This window comes from Xenopus laevis, chromosome 1S (genome assembly GCF_017654675.1).
Source record: "Xenopus laevis strain J_2021 chromosome 1S, Xenopus_laevis_v10.1, whole genome shotgun sequence".
NCBI lineage: Eukaryota > Metazoa > Chordata > Amphibia > Anura > Pipidae > Xenopus > Xenopus laevis.
Window position 1 is genome coordinate 52,665,141 of NC_054372.1, and position 15,911 is coordinate 52,681,051.

At 41.4% G+C, this 15,911-nt stretch overlaps 1 protein-coding gene across 2 annotated transcripts in view; it reads right to left on the minus strand.

Annotated features, from left to right (window-relative positions):
* The window catches only part of jade1.S (jade family PHD finger 1 S homeolog), a 44,960-nt gene extending 38,172 nt beyond the window's left edge, over positions 1–6,788 (minus strand). Inside the window, 1 exon segment of one of the 2 annotated variants that reach the window (NM_001091971.1) lies at positions 6,597–6,727. The gene's annotated coding sequence lies outside the window, so the exon portion shown is untranslated. 2 annotated transcript variants of the gene reach the window in all.
* Between the last annotated feature and the right edge of the window lie 9,123 nt (positions 6,789–15,911).

Consider the following 15,911-nt stretch of genomic DNA (forward strand, 5'->3'; position numbering starts at 1 on the left):
AGAGGTGCTTAAGTGGGGATATGATAACTATATATAAATATATAAGGGGATCATATAATAATCTCTCTAATGCTTTATTTACTAGTAGGTCATTCCAGCTGACGCAAGGTCACCCATTCCAATTAGAAGAAACGAGGTTCCATCTAAATATTCAGAAGGGGTTTTTTACAGTGAGAGCTATAAAGATGTGGAATTCTCTCCCTGAATCAATTGTACAGGCTGATTCATTAGATAGCTTTAAGAAGGGGTTGGATGGCTTTTTAGCAAGTGAGGGAATAAGGTTTATGGGAGATAGCTCATAGTACAAGTTGATCCAGGGACTAGTCCGATGGATTTTGTCCCATTTTGGAGTCAGGAAGGATTTTTTCCCCCTCTGAGGCAAATTGGTTTTTTTTGCATTCCTATGGATCAACTAGCTAAGTTAGGCAGGTTATATATAGAGTTAAAAGTTTGAACTTGATGGATGTGTCTTTTTTCAACCTAACTTACTATGTTACTATGTATTTACACAGTAGCACATGTGCAGGCACCCATTACTGGTTAGGCAAACCACAATTTTCTGGGCCATATAAGCTGCTATATCCTTAGGCCATATAATTTCAACCACAATCTACTCAATTAAGCAATCGTCCTATCTAAGCCACAGCTGTTTTTAGCACACTGATGCCAAATCTGCAAAAGATCCCAGTACTTATGACTCACCCATGGAGGTGGGTCTCTGTCAAAACGTTACATGGCACAAACCATGTCACAGATCTGAAGAGTTATCAACATGTGTGAAAAGTATGCTGATGCACGGGTTACTTATTTGTGAGCCTTATGGTAAGCATTTTAAAGGGGTGGTTCACGCAATTTTTCAATTGGTTTTCATTATTTATTTTTTATAGTTCTTTGCCTTATTCTTTTGACTCTTTTGCAGCTTTCAAATGAGCGTCGCTGACAAATGCTCTGTGGGGCTATAAATTTGTTGTTACTTTTTATCACTGATCCTTCTATTCAGGCCTCTCCTGTTCATAGTCCAGTCTCTTCTTAAAATCAGTGCTTGGTTGCTAGGGTAATTTGGACCCTAGTTACCAGATTGCTTAAAATGCAAATTGAAGAGCTGCTGAATAAAAAGCTAAATAACTCAAAAACCTTCAGTAATAAAAAATGAAAACAAATTCCATATTGTCTCAGAATATTAATCTCTACATCATACTAAGGGACATATTTATCAAGGGTCGAAATTTGAATTCCAAAAGACCAACCAAAATTAAGTCGAAGTTTTTTTTTTGGTCGAATAGGTCTGTTTTCGATCGAATAGGTCCGTGTTCGATTAAAAGTTTTTCCCCAAAAAAAACAACATTGAGTTTTCAAAGTCCACCAATTGACTCCAAATAGGTTCCAGGAGGTTCCCCATGGACTAAAACAGCAATTCGGCAGGTTTTAGATGGAGAATGGTCAAAGTCTAATTTTTAAAGAGACAGTACGTTCTCAGCCCTTTGTTGTACACATTGCTGGCACATGACTGCATAACTAGACACAGCTCAAACCACATCATCAAGTTCGCCAATGACACAACTGTGGTGGGGCTCATCAGCCACAACGTCGAGTCGGCGTACAGAGATGAGGTTCAGCATCTGGCAGTCTGGTGCAGTGAGAACAACCTGTCACTGAATGTGGATAAAACGAAAGAGATGATCATCAACTTCAGGAGAACTTGCCCTGCTCACACACCACTCAACATCAACGGCTCCACAGTAGAGACAAAAAAGAACACCAAATTCCTGGGAGTCCTCATCTCTGATGACCTGACCTGGACCACCAACACTGCCTCCATCACCAAAAAGGCTCAGCAGCGTCTTCACTTCCTAAGATGACTGAAACGGGCCAGCCTTCCTCCTCCCACCCTCACAGTGTTCTACAGGTGCACCATAAAGAGCGTCCTGACGAGCTGCATCTCCATCTGGTACAGTAGTGCCAGCTCTGCTGACCGTAAAAGTCTACAGCGGACTGTCAGAGCAGCTGGCATCATTGGAGCAGCTCTTCCATCACTGCAGGAAACCTTCCGCAAGCGCTGTGCAAGAAAGGCCTCCTGCATTGCACTGGACTCCACACACGGACTGTTAACGCTGCTCCCATCTGGCAGACGCATTCACAGCATTAAAGCCCGAACAACCAGGCTGCGCAAAAGCATTTTTCCACAAGCGATCAGACTCCTCAACTCACTGCCTGCCCTCCCACTACATTCCAGACACACCTGAACTGTGAACTTAATTTTGTGAACTGTTAATTTATTTGCACAATTCTAAAGGTTTACACATGTATATATCCAATGTCTGCCTATATATTGCACATTTCATGTTTACATATTTATTGTGTATTTTTAAGTGCCTTTTTGTGATATGTACTAGCTGGAGCCATGTCGTCTCGTCTCACTGTGTATTCGTATACTGCTGAGATCACAAAGTTTTTTTTTGAAAGCATATGTTTTTATTGATTTCCCAAAAAGGGAGGGGAAGGGGGAGATCACAAAGTTTACTTTGACTTTGAGTACATGATAAATTTAGATATTCAAATTTGAATTTTTTTCAAATTGAATTTGGGCTATTCTCTTGTCAAAGTACACAAAAAATAGCTCGAAATTCAAATTTTTTTCATTCAAAAATTCACCTCGACCTTGATAAATCTGCCCCTAAAGTTATCTCAAAATTGAACAACCCCTTTAAGTTGCTGTAACTCTGACTTTCAATAAATATTTTGGGTTAGCATTTTCATTTTGAGAGACTCCCATCATAATTATACTTTGACAAAAAAAATTAAAAAGTGAGATACGAAAGTGTGCACTAAATAAGGTGTTTAATTTGATGGTAAGACTTTAATCCTTTCTGTGCAAGCAAACATTCATTAGTAGGAAGTGCACTCCAGATCACATAAGTGTTATGAATACTATCATTAATTTCTAGGGATGCACCATACCCAGGATTCAGTTCGGCATTCGGCCATTTTCAGCTGGATTCGGATTTGGCCAAATCCTTGTGCCTGGACGAACTGAATCCTTAAAATCATGTGACTTTTCATCACAAAACAAGGAAGTAAAACATTTTCCACCGATTTGCATATGCAAATTAGGGTTCGGATTCGCCTGAATCTTTTGCAAAAGATGCGTGGGTTTGGCCGAATCTAAAATAGTGGATTCGGTGCACCCCTATTAATTTCCCTGCAAGTGGATGACATACCCAGTCCATGTCCCTCTAATATGCATTTATGTACACTACCAAATGCTTATACCCCCATTAATCTGTTGTCAAAGATGGTCATCATGTAGGGTTCCATATCACACACACTGGGCAGTTGCAGAACCTGGATTCATTTTTGGAAGAAACCATACAGGCTTCGTTCCCATTGTCAGTGTACCGTATATACTCGCGTATAAGCCGAGTTTTTCAGCACCCAAAATGTGCTGAAAAACTCAAACTCGGCTTATACGCGGGTCATACCTCTGCTCTTCCCTCTGTCCTTCCCTCTGTCACCTCTGCCCCAGCCGGACTGCCTGTGACTGCCTGTGTCGCCGCCCGGAGCAGGTCCAGGAGCTCCGGGCGGCGCGTCCTTCCCTGCCGGCGTTCGCTTTCAAAATGGCGGCGCCCATGGCCGCCACGTGGGTAGCGGCGCCGGCCGCTACCCACGTGGCGGCCATGGGCGCCGCCATTTTGAAAGCGAACGCCGGCAGGGAAGGACGCGCCGCCCGGAGCTCCTGGACCTGCTCCGGGCGGCGACACAGGCAGTCACAGGCAGTCCGGCTGGGGCAGAGGTGACAGAGGGAAGGACAGAGGGAAGAGCAGAGGTGACAGAGGGAAGGACAGAGGGAAGAGCAGAGGTGACAGAGGGAAGGACAGAGGGAAGAGCAGAGGTGACAGAGGGAAGGACAGAGGGAAGAGCAGCCAGGGTGGGGAGAGCGACAGATGGGGGGGGAAGTGGCAGAGGGAAGCAAACATGAAATAGGGGTGGCAGAGGGAAGCAAACATGAAATCCGGTCGGCGACACAGTCAGTCACAGACAGTAACAGGTACCTGCCCAGTGTCCCCCAATTGTTGCGGCTGGGTCACATTCACATTTTGAAATCTGACATGGGGCCCCTAGGCTTATACACGAGTCAATACATTTTTCCAGTTTTCTTAGGTAAATTAGGTACCTCGGCTTATACACGGGTCGGCTTATACACGAGTATATACGGTAAGCTGTGAGATATAGTTCACAAATAAATGGGCAGTGACAGGTTGAGTGTTTGCCCTAATGTATAATATATAAATTTCCCCTTGCCCATAAGGCAATAAGTGTTTGGCTGCTCTCCTGCTTCTGGCTGGACAGGCCCATACACTTATTCAATTACCATGATGATGGTCACATGCTGAGGACAAACACTGATTCAATTGCTACAATAATACCAATGAATTTACCCACAAGCCATGCTGGAGTTAACCAGGAATTTGCACTTTTATTAAAATACTAATGATATACGTGTAGGCTGGAGTGTGCAAATGTCAGACATATAGCCTCACCTATACACCAATAAGACCAGTCACATGGTTCTAAAGGTATTTATCCTGCAAGCCCAGCAACTCCTGTTATACAAATTGCTCAATAACATCTGTGAAGATTCTCATTCATCTAGGTCATGGTATATCTGTAGAAATAAGTCAAATCAACTGGACTTGCTGTTTCTTCCATTTTCAAAGAAAAAAAAAAACAGCACACCCCAATAAGAGTTTAAAGGGACGGTTCATCTTTAAGGTAACTTTTATTACGTTATAGAATGGCCAATTCTAAGCAATGTTTCAGGTGGTTTTCATTATTTATTATTTTATAGTTATTCTCCTTTTTCTTCTGACTGTTTGCAGCGTTCACATGGGCGTCGCTGACTCCCTTTTAAAAAAACAAAAGCTCTACAAGGGTAAGGACACACCTGGCAATTCAGGGAGATTTAGGACAAGGCCAGACGTGGCGTTTTTACGTTGCGTTTTTAAAAAAGAACAGCCAGGCGTAAATAAGCATAAACTGCACTACCACTGAAACTAATGGAAAATGCACTATGGTAATTCACACAGGGTGCTTGCAAGCTGAAATCCGCCACAGGACTCCAGTATTGGCGTTTTTTTAGCAGAAAAGCCAATACGTCAAGAAACTACCAAATCAATAAACTCTAAGGGATCTGCACGTTTGAAACCACACTGTACGTAAATACGCAGCGTATTTTAATTATGGCGTCCAAATTCAATGAGAACAATGAGAAGTGCATGTTGGGAAAATAATCGTACGTGCTGAAAAACGCATGTTGACAGTCGCGTGTGGTTTCAGTAGCGTATTTACGCCTGGCTATTCTTTTTTAAAAACGCAACGTAAAAACGCTGCAAAAACACCTCGCCTGTCGACTAATCACCTCTTCTTTGGAGCGACTAATCTCCCGGAACAACTTCCCCTGGTTAAAATGAAAAATGGCCTGTGGTACGGCACACGTGGCGCTTCGTTTTCCGAAGTTGCCTCACGAGGAAACTTCGGGCAACTTCATAATACGAAGCGCCGCTTGTGCCATGCCGTAGGGGATTTTTCATTATAGCCGGCGAGGCGATTAGTCGACAGGTGACTAAATCTTCCCAAATTGCCAGGTGTGCCCTTACCCTTAGGCTACAAATATATTGTTACTTTGTATTACTGATCCTGCTATTCAGGCCTCTCCTATTCATATTCCAGTCTCTTATTCAAATCAATGCACGGTTGCTAGGGTCATTTGGGCCCTAGTTACCAGATTGCATAAGACGCAAATCGAAGGGCTGCTGAATAAAAAAAAACCTAAATAACTCAAAACCCACAAATAATTAAAAAACAAATGAAAGCAAATTGCCTCAGAATAGCACTCACTACATCATACTAAAAGTGATCTCAAAGGTGAACAACTGAGGCCATGCTATGTGCTAATTAAGCAATGAGGCTTCCATACACGGCTGCTTATTGAGGGATGGAGTTTACAGTCCTACGTAGAGTGAAAGCTAACGGTAGGTGTCAGACTATACCGACCCCGAGCCCATTAACAGGGACCGACCACACCGCGACCACGTTTCCTAGAATTAGTTGCAGAGACACCTTGCGACTATACATTTATATACACACACATATATACAAGTGAAGAGGAAGGCGCCCTCTCAGGCGGAACAAAATGCTGACACAGCAGGGCGCATTCAAATGAATGTTCGGGGCCGCTCGGTAGTCCAAGGAATGGTGTACGTGAGCCTGACACACACACATACATATATATACAGCTGCCAAAAGTTCCCACTATGTCCCCATACAAACTACAGCACCATCTCCGGGCACACCCACCCAGCAAGCCAACAACTCGCTACCCAACAAGCCCCGTACCCACCGCTAACATTAGCAACAAGCAAAGCTTTTGGCGCCATATTAATGACGTACTCGATTATTTTCCACTAGACAGCAGCGACCTTGGCAGTGTTCAAACCACCCGGGCTCGCCCCCAACTCGCTGAAAAGCCCACACAGGCGTGCAACAAGCCTGCTAATATGGAGTCCGCCCTCCCCGCACCCTGCTTGGGTGACTCTTACCTGCTCGGCTACCTCCGCTGGGCTCGTATAACGTGTCCCCCCCCTGCAACCAGATGGTTGATCCTGTGCTCGTAAGGTTCAGCCCAGCGGCTGTGGTACTGAGGGTAGGGGGGGGGGTAGATTGTGTCTCCTCACACACACATGCACTCTGTGACTGACGTTATTTACTTGTTATGGAGGAAGGACTCTATGAATCAAACTCATTTCTGGGTCACTGCTGCCACAGGGGGGAGCACTTTGATCTTCTGCCAAAACAGAAAGGAAAAATACAGGGCAGTGGAGGGAAGAGATGTTTCCTAAATGTTCTAGAACCTGTCACATATGGCTCAACACATTGAGGCACTTTACAACCCTTACTTCTTTAGATGTCAAACTTTCTGCCAGTGCTGTTTGTATCTTCTAAAGCAGGGGGCCCTAGGGTTGCCACCTTTTCTGGAAAAAAATACCGGCCTTCCTATATTTTTATGGGTTTTCCCTATAAATAACATTGGCATCAAGCTACATTTTTACCGGCCAGGCGGCAACCCTAGGGGTCCCGTCCTTTTTTAACCAAAAAAAAAAAAGTTGGGGAGCAACACAGGCATGTAAAAAGTTCCTGGGGTGCTAAATAAGGACTGTGATTGGCTATTTGGTGGCCCCTATGTGGACTGGCAGCCTACATGAGGCTCTATATAGCAGTACACCTGGTTTTTATGCAACCAAAACTTGTCTCCAAGCCAGGAACTCCAAACTAGGCACCTGCTTTGAGGCCACTGGGAAGCAACATCCAAGGCATTGGAGAGCAATATGTTGCTCGGGAGCTACTGGTTGGGGATCACTGTATCTAAAGTGATCATTCTATAGGAATTTGCAAATGGATGGTAATATAAAGATTGCTGCAAGTAGAAATTCTGAGGCTGTTCTGGGCAGAGCCGGGCCAAACCGGGCAGGCGCCCTAGGTAGCCTGCCCGGCTGGTTGAGCGCTTCTGGGCATGCGTGAAAAACGCTTCTGTGCATGCGCAAAAACCGCTTCTGCGCATGCGCGAAAAAAAACACTTCTGTGCATGCGTGAATTGACGCATGCATACTCGCATGCATACACAGATGGGACAGTGGGCGGTCGGCAGAGAAGGGACCGGACTAGGGGTAGGAGTAAGTACGTGCCTGGCGCCCCTCCACCTTTATAAGTAAGTATGTGCCTGGCACCTTATAGCAGCCCCTCTGGCATCTGCCAGAACCCACAGATTGCCAGTCCAGACCTGCTACACAAGGTCCCTGTGTTTTTCCCTCCATATTCTGGCTCATAAGACTAGTAAAAAAAATAAATTCCTTTGTGTATTTCTTGCCATACATGGACTGACTTTTGGCATGTTTAATGGGTGGCAGATTTATCTGTCATGTTATACAATATGGTCGAACATGGTTGGCAAAATTGGGATAATCCCACAGCGGATTGATCAGATTGCGAACAGAAGTGTACTTCCAGACAACCATGTATACAGAGAGGTGTAACTAGATGTTACTGGGACCCACAAATAATTCAAGTTAAGGTCCTAAAATATTGAGTTTACCATTTCTACCAAGATATACTGTATTGAAATTGCTCATTAATGAGGGCCTCAATGAGCTCTCTACATTTCTGGACCTCTCAGCAACCACAGGGTCTGCTTTCTCTCTAGTTACACCCCTTCACAAAACAACTAGAATTTCCATTTTGCTTACCAATTGCCATGCAGCAGCAGCACCATTGTTCGATTTGCCCAATTGCACTGTTGTACGACATACTGATGGAACAATGCATGTCGTTCAAATCAATGGAAAATGACTGAATTTGTGGAAAAAATACAACACTGCATATTTCAATAATTTTTTGTTATAAAGATTTTAGAAAAACGGTGAAGGAAATCAAAACAATGGGAGGGTCAAAATTACACATCTGAAGGATCTAATTATTGATCATATTAAACAAAAATTATAGCCTTCTGCGTAAGCCTAAAGTAATTCAAAGTGATACAAATTAATGAGGAAATCAGGAAAAAGTAGAACTAATGTTTAAAGGAGACATTTTGTGTGAAAAACAAGAATATACAAGTGTATTATACTCATTTAGATATAGAAGAAATGTGCTTAAAAAAGTAGTGTTTCTGGTTACTTTATTGTAAATTTCTGCAAAAACCCTAATAATCCCTCCCTTCTCTTCCATGTCCTGCTCCTTGAATTCCCAGGCTGTGCATGGAAGTCAGCAGCACCGCCAGCCAACGGCCGTTTTGGGAAAATTACCTCTCACTTTACTACCATTACTACCATCTTGAGACTGGGGTAATCACCTGATACAACCTAGGATATTTTTGGGAAAATTCCTTTTATTGTGATTTTAAACAAGTGACAACTCACCAGAATTACTTTGAGAATAATATTTTATATATTTATACTGTTACATGTTTCGTCCCTGGCCGGCCATGTTTTAATGATTTTTTTTTAATGTAAAGGAAAAATAAAACTTGTAGACTCCAGATTAACTTGGTCTCTAACTACACCTTTAATTATTTATTCATTTATTTTCTTATCCTCAATTGGACCGTGGGGATTTAAGGTGTGTTTGAGACCAGTTAGAGAGATTTCCCCTGAATGCCATATTACTTCAATTAATTAACACCATATATTACTCATAATTCCCTACAAAATTAGGGTTTTTTCATTTATCCTATATGTCTCCTTTAAGAAGGAGAACCAACTGCACAAATTTTAGGATCAGCGTCCAAATGTAGCAACGCATTTTAGGCAGGCAAATCAAAAAGAGATTTTGATTATTTCATTTAAGGTAATCAGCATGTGAAATATACCATTCTTTGGGTGTCATTCCTCATTTAATAAAAAGAAAAACACTTCTCATGGTATTATCTATAGCGTGCTAAATATAATGCTTAAACCACAGGTAAAGCCCGAATATTAATATGGCTAGAAATGCTGTATTTTATCTACTGAACCTACTGTACCAGCACAGAGACACAGCATTTCTCCACCTCCAATTATGCAGTTCTTGAAGTTTGTCCACAGGATCTCCCTTTCTTGGATCTTATTAGGCCGTCTTTGAGGGTCAGTGGCACTCACAGCCTAAAGGCCCCCAGACATCGCCAAACGAGCGGATCTTCCTGTTTATGGCCACCTTAAGTATTCTCTGAGTGCTTGGTGTGCTCTGGACATCTGTTGGAAGCAAAGCTTTGAGGCTATAAGAAATGAATTTTTCTGACATAGAAGCTGATGCTACAGGGTTGACTATTAAATGCTTTATAAGAATGCCCTGGTTTCTGAGATATCATGTAATGTGAATCTAAATGAATTATTAATACGCCTTGTATTATATTCTGTATATACTGTATATCATCATTGCCTAAGCTATCTCAACTGAGAGCAGCCTAGAGGACGAGGTTCTTTGCTGGGGAAATTTGCATGTGGACAGTTACCCATAGAAAATACATGGAAAGTAATTAGCTTTTTCAGCCAGCTGCAAACAAACATTTGATTTGGTTGCTATGGGTTACTGGGAAAGTGCAAATTTGCCTATTGTTGATAAATGATTCCTGTTTTGGGCGCACATGTTAGGGCACATATATTTGCATAATGAGTGAGTGTCTGTGTAATGTAGGATCAGGTTATGCTTCAGTGGGTGATAGGTGCTTTTTAAAGAAGACATTTGTGACCTTTTTTTATCAAAGGGGAACTCCTGCTTCCAAACCAAAATTTGATAAAGAGGCTCACATAACACAGAAACCCATAATATACACATCACAGTTACCTGTTACTTCAAAATGTATGAATAAATGCCATTTTCTATGCTAAAATCCAGTTGTTTAACAGTTCTTCTCTTTCCGCATCATTTGAAATCCTGGCAGGGAAGGAGGAACTAAACACTGATGTTACAAATTGTAACATGAACAACATACCCCACAAGGCATTGCACTGTGATGGTTCATTCCTTATTGAAATCATGTGTGCAGGGAATTGTGGGGTTTGGAGGATGCAGGCTGAGGACAGATGGCTGCTGATACAAAGTAACAGTAATCAGTCAGCTCAGCAAAGTAGTCAGACAGATCAGCAGGAGAGCAGGGGGCTAGGCTTAGGGAACTGTTCCAAACCATTAAAAATCATGAAAAGTCTGCATATTTTTTAATTTATGTATATTGCAAAGTTGCTTGAAATTATGTTTACTTTTTCAAAAAGCTTAAGTTATGTTTGTGTGGAGTAACGCTTTAATAAAAAAGCACATTGTAATCGGGGACAAACTCGATAAAATTGAGCAAAAATCCAAATCATAATATTTTTTCGTGCTTTTGAAAGAAATGTTCAACAAATCAACCCAAAACACTACTTTTTTAAGCAAATTCTTGATTTTCACACAATATCTCCTTTAAGATTTTGATTCACAGGCACGTTTTGGAGTGTTATGGTTATAAACATGCATGGTCCCATTAAACTCATTCAGTTTGATCTTCAGATCATAAAATACATGCTAATGGGCATGTCATGTGATGGCTGTCATGAGATAGGCAGGGCTCACATCCAAGTGCAAAAAACAGTAATAATAATACATTGTTATACAGGGGATTCTGAAACAGAACAGTGGTTGTTATTTATTTTCACAACTTGATGGTGTTATTGTGCAGACATATAATATTAAAAACACTTAGATCCCTACACAGTCGGGTGTAGATGATAATGAAAGATATGTGTGGATGACAAGTAGTTGGCTTGCATGCACATTCTGCAGTATCTGCTTCCTTGTTTGGAGTTTGCTTGGTGTTTGTTGCATGGAGCTACAACAAAATGTGCACTGCATTTACCTGTCACAGCATTAAATATTTACAGAGTAGATAAAGCTAGCAACAACAGTGAGTACAGGTCAGTGAATGGGTGTTTTCATAAATCATCAGCATCAACCCTGCAACTAATAAATGTTCACACAAAGGAGAATATTAAAAAGAGGAGGTTTGTGTGTGAAGGGCCACAGTCTAAACATCCTTGTTTTGAAGTGTAGGTCTTATTACTTCTTTTCAATTTTTGCAAATGCTAAGTCAGCTGTCATGTTTCTGTAAACACCTAGAAATGTTCAAACCAAGGAGTCACCAGTGTCAATGTTTGTTAGAAGGGTGTGGTTGATGAACATGTGTTATGAGAGAAAAGGGAAGGGATATATTGAGATGGATTGGAAAAGTGAGACATAACACTGGGAATGCCTTAAGCAGCACAGTACAATCAAAGAAATACATACAGAAAATAAGACATCAGACATTCATTTGATTCTGCAGTCAGTGTTGGGTTGGAGTGCCAGGCTCCCACCCCTTAGATGCATTGGAACACAGGCCCACTTTCTAAACTATTTTTCCTCCTCTCATCTCTCCTCTGTAGTCACATTACATACACTCATTTGACCTTCCCCTTCTCATACACAGATATACAAGACCACATGGTTGGGTTGGGGGAGTAGGCAGTGACACTTGATTTTCCTGATACCCTAGTGGGCCATCCAACACTGTCTGCAGTAGAAAAGTTGTACATAATACACAGCCACTTTGTTCTAATTCCAAAACCACAAACAGGTGTAGGATAATTACCCAGAATTCTTGGCACTTAGGGTTTTCCAGATAAAATATCTTTACATAATTTGGATCACAATAGGATTGGGATTTTGCCACTAATATGGATACATTTAGTTTAGTTACCATCAAGTAAAAAGTACTGCTTATTATTATTATTATTATTACAGAACAAAAGAAAATCATTCTTAGAATTTAGAATTATTTGCTTAAAATGGAAGCTTTCCTGTAATAATGAGCTTTCTGAATAACTTGTTTACGTGAAAGGAATACTTGTGTTTTACAATAAAACATAACTCTATATGGTATGTCTTTTGCCCACATAATGTCCAATCAAACCTAAGGTATGTTTTTTTTTGCTTAGAATTGTATTTTATTGCCTTCTCTATTCCCCTTGCCTTTTCTCATTTATTGTAAAGTATTATTTTATTCACATACAAGAATCTGCGTAAAATTGCATGGCATTTAAATACGCAGACAGGAAGCTTTAGACTTGGCAAATGGACGTGTTTGGCTCGAAACATGTAATGTGTCAATAAATATATTTTGCTAGCAGCTAGTTCTGCTTTTTAACCCCCTTTGTTTTTTCAATATTATTGTTAATTACTAGTATACCCAAGGCCAAGTGTGACCACACTGAAGGCTAATGCCACTTATTTGCCCTTGCACTCTTTTAGATATAACTTTATTTGCAGAAATGTTTCTAACGGAATATAACTGATTCTTTAATTTGGCCATCTTTTTTACCTCTTTCAGTGAAGATACGGTATACAGTGGTGCTTGAACGTTTGCGAACCCTTTACAATTTTCTAAATTTTAATATGAATGTGACCTAAAACATTATCTGATTTTCAAACAAGTCCTAAAAGTAGACAACAACATCCTAGTTAAACAAATAAAAAATGAAAATTATTATATTTGGTCATGTATCTATGTACAGTCTGTTTTTTTCAGTCAATGGGATGTGAGGTGTGAGTGAAAGACCCTGTTTTATTTTAAGAACAGCAAAGCCTGACACAATACATTGTGGCTATGTATCAGGATATGCACAAAGGATGTGTCTGAGGACATCAGAAAAAGGGGCACATTTCCCAAAGGGCGAAGTGACTAACGTTTGCGATGATTTGCCAGCGTGACGTCATTTTGTTTACTTCTCCGATTTACTAACGGCTGCTGACGTCTTTTCGCTAGTGAAGGATATAGACACTAGCGTTGCTTCGCACTCTAACACCAGGCGAATTTTCGTACTGGCGAATGGACACAGCTCCACAAATTTACTAAGATGCGGATTTTACTGAACGTTACCTCTTTCGTCAGACTTGTATTCGCCAGCTCAGACCAGGCAAGTACAGTGGAGTGCATAGGACTTCCTCAATTTTTAGTGGAAAAATAGCCTGCAAAAGTCCTTAAAAATGTTTTTTTGGGTAACCAGGTTCCCCCATACATTTTCTAACATATGGAAAACAAACTATACAGTGGGCTCATGTGTATGGTATTATACCAACTCTATTTTCTTTATTAAGGTTCCTTGGACTTGTGTAATGGAATGTATTTGCTGAAACATGTACGTCCATTAATCTTTATAATTTCCCGCCGTATGAAAATTAGCCTGAACAAAGAGCTTTAACGAAGTTGCGCTAGGCATAATTGAACGCTAGTGCATGTTCGGTTTGATTGCCGACATAATGCTAGCGAAAATTCGCCAGCATTTGGTGCCGTGGACGCAACTTCGCATTTTAGTAAATTAGCGTTGTCTGAGCGAATTTTCACCTGGCGAAGTGTAGCGATGTGTGCAAAGCCGTCGCTGTGAATTTTCGCAGGTTAGGGAATTTGCCCCAAAGAGTTGTTGCTGCCCATAACGCTGGAAAAGGTTACAAGACTATCTCTTAAGAGTTTAGAGGCAAACTAATTGCTCAAATTGATCAGGTTTGTGTCCTGAAAACTCGAATTCATCGAGTTTTCGGATAAAAACGCTTAAATCAACGAAAAAACTTGATCTATGCCTAGGTCAACCCATTGTCTTCTACATGACCTCGCCAGCTTTAAAATGGCAAATTTTTACATTCTAATTTTCACATTTCTTTTTTGCTTAGTAAATACTAGACAGTCACATTTCAAAAATACTGTATAACTCGAATGTTTAAGTTTGGGTGCAAAAAGTTTTGAATCATGGAAAAAATCTAATTAGATTTTTTATAAATCTGCCCCTTAATCTTATGCCAGCTCATTAGGGATGTCGTGGACTGTTCGCCCGCGAACTAATTCGCGCGAACATCGACCGTTCGCGTCCGCCGAATGTTCGCGAACGTCGCGCGATGTTCGCCAATTTGGGTTCGCCATAGCTGGCGCTTATTTTTGCCCTCTCACCCCAGACCAGCAGATACATGGCAGCCAATCAGGAAGCTCTCCCTCCTGGACCACCCCCACACCCCCTGGACCACTCCCCTTCCATATATAAACTGAAGCCCTGCAGCGTTTTTTCATTCTGCCTGTGTGTGCTTGGAAGAGCTAGTGTAGGGAGAGAGCTGTTTAGTGATTTGAGGGACAGTTGATAGTAACTTTGCTGGCTAGTAATCTACTTGATACTGCTCTGTATTGTAGGGACAGAACTCTGCAGGGATTTGAGGGACAGTGAGTTTAGGTTAGGTAGCTTTGCTGACTAGTAATCTACCTTCTACTGCAGTGCTCTGTATGTAGCTGCTGTGGGCACTGCTTCTGATCTCATCTGCTGACTGCTGTAATAACCCAATAGTCCTTGTAAGGACTGCTTTTATTTTCTTTTTTGTTTTTTTACTTTGCTACTATAAGAGCCCAGTGCTATTAGTCTAGCTGTGTTGGGGAGTGGGACTGGTGTGCTGCTCCTCCTAGTAGTTCACCACTACCAGCACCAACCAGAGTCAAAATTGTTACAAAGTATCTTATTTGCACCTGTTAGCTGTTCTGAGCTCTCTGCCAAAAGCTAATTAAGTTAGAAACTGTTTTTTTTCTGGCTGTTCAGTGCAGAGAAAAGAGGGACTGGTGTGCTGCTCCTCCTAGTAGTTCACCACCACCAGCACCAACCAGAGTCAAAATTGTTACAAAGTATCTTATTTGCACCTGTTAGCTGTTCTGAGCTCTCTGCCAAAAGCTAATTAAGTTAGAAACTGTTTTTTTTTCTGGCTGTTCAGTGCAGAGAAAAGAGGGACTGGTGTGCTGCTCCTCCTAGTAGTTCACCACTACCAGCACCAACCAGAGTCAAAATTGTAACAAAGTATCTTATTTGAACCTGTTAGCTGTTCTGAGCTCTCTGCCAAAAGCTAATTAAGTTAGAAACTGTTTTTTTTCTGGCTGTTCAGTGCAGAGAAAAGAGGGACTGGTGTGCTGCTCCTCCTAGTAGTTCACCACTACCAGCACCAACCAGAGTCAAAATTGTTACAAAGTATCTTATTTGCACCTGTTAGCTGTTCTGAGCTCTCTGCCAAAAGCTAATTAAGTTAGAAACTGTTTTTTTTCTGGCTGTTCAGTTCAGAGAAAAGAGGGACTGGTGTGCTGCTCCTCCTAGTAGTTCACCACTACCAGCACCAACCAGAGTCAAAATTGTTACAAAGTATCTTATTTGCACCTGTTAGCTGTTCTGAGCTCTCTGCCAAAAGCCAATTAAGTTAGAAACTGTTTTTTTTCTGGCTGTTCAGTGCAGAGAAAAGAGGGACTTTCCAGTACAAAAAAGGGACAGGGGGTTGAGTGGTCAAAAGAGGGACAGTTG